Here is a 1,729-nt window from a genome sequence, read left to right on the forward strand (position 1 = left end):
TTGGAGGCAAGCATTGTACCAACTGAGCTATCTCCCTAGCCTACTCATTTTTATAGATAGGTTTATTTGATGAGGATTGTGATTCAATGATTGTTTAACAATAATTTTACCAAACTGTAAATTCTTTTATTAACAAGCATTATAAAGAGATGATACTAATCTTATTTAAAAACCATGAGTGCCACATGGGTTAATATACAGCTCATCAATAACTTAAAAACTACTTCCCATTTTAAAAGGCAACACAGAGTATACAAAAACCTATACTAAACAAAGAAGCTATAATGTGGATACATGATTGATGTGTTTAAAATTATTTATATATATATATATATATATATATATATATATATATACAGTACATAATTGACATTAACTACGTGATGGGTACATTTTTCTATATAATTCCTTTCATGCTTCACTTTCCTCAGAAACTGAATTCTGAACTTCCTCTTCTAAAATTGGTACAATCAGTTTATCCTTTGACATCAAATTATATTTCATCATTTAGTAAATCAATGACATAAAAATGTTTCATTTTCATATTCATCAAATATTTGCTGGTGATGAAAATAAGCATGTGAAAATATTCTGTAAATTCTAGGGCATAATGATTCTAGTTTTACTACAGATGATTCTTTTATGCTAACTCTGCTGGGAAAATATTTATTGCTATTCAGAAGATATGCAGCACCATCAATTTGTGTCTAGTTTAGTCTCTAGCAGGACACTCTTGGAGTTTTATGAGCTGCACAAAGAAAAGTCCATTGTTCAGTTGCTGTCATTTGAGTACAAGTATCTGGATGGCATTTGCTCTGAAGTTTGACAGCAAGTCCATTTAGTTCAAGGCAGAATTGCCCTAAATGTTTATACTTCCACACACCTTCATCTTGACCTTCAGGAGTTTCAAGAATTTTGTCAATATTGGAGTAATCTGCCCTTATGTTCTGTTGAATATACTGCTGAACAGCAAGTGTACTGTCCATTTCATCAAACGACTCATCAGGCCAATTATAGAAATCCTGTGCCTTTGGTGTCCAGTCTGTTCCTCCTCAGCACTGCCATCCCCTCTGCCATAACCATAGTGCCAGAGTAATTTCTTTCTTTTAAAAATCCTTTGCAAATTTAGTGCTAAAAATCAAGGGCAAATGTTAGCTTTCCCAAGATCCCCATAACAATTTTTAAAGCTTTTTGTTGCCACTGTAAGCCTTTCTAGTCATGTATATTCTATCATCTCCATGACTCTAGTGAAAAAACACCTGCACTTTTATGGGTAGAAACATCTCAGTTTCCACTACTAAGTTCCTGCTTTGAGTTTGTTGGGATATCGGTGAAAGAGAAAAGTTGATAATTGATATCTGTGATGTTGTTAGGAACTAATATAAGAAGCAGAAATTTGAACTCAACCCTGGAAAATATTGATTTCTGTCCATTCTAATCTTTAATAAACAATGACATAATTGCAGAAGCCTATTTCAGTAGTCTGGTCTATTGGTCCACATGGCTTGCTTTTTCATTCTAATTGTTTGCACTAGCTTCCATTGAACGTGTGTTTAAATAATGTCACAGAGTGTTAAGGTGACAATTCAAGGTTTTTATTTAATTCTAAACTAAGGAGTCTGTCAAAATTAAATAATTTTATTAAAATGCAATCTTGTTATATTCTCAATAATATCCTTCTCAACAGTGATAACTATTTTTAGTCCTACAAGAAAAATAACGGGGCTTT

At 32.6% G+C, this 1,729-nt stretch overlaps 1 pseudogene; it reads right to left on the bottom strand.

The window, feature by feature from the left end:
* Positions 1-411: 411 nt before the first annotated feature.
* On the bottom strand, positions 412-1,083 carry LOC124993523 (MOB-like protein phocein; annotated as a pseudogene).
* Between the last annotated feature and the right edge of the window lie 646 nt (positions 1,084-1,729).

The sequence above is a fragment of the Sciurus carolinensis genome, chromosome 9, assembly GCF_902686445.1.
Source record: "Sciurus carolinensis chromosome 9, mSciCar1.2, whole genome shotgun sequence".
Classification (NCBI taxonomy): Eukaryota; Metazoa; Chordata; class Mammalia; order Rodentia; family Sciuridae; genus Sciurus; species Sciurus carolinensis.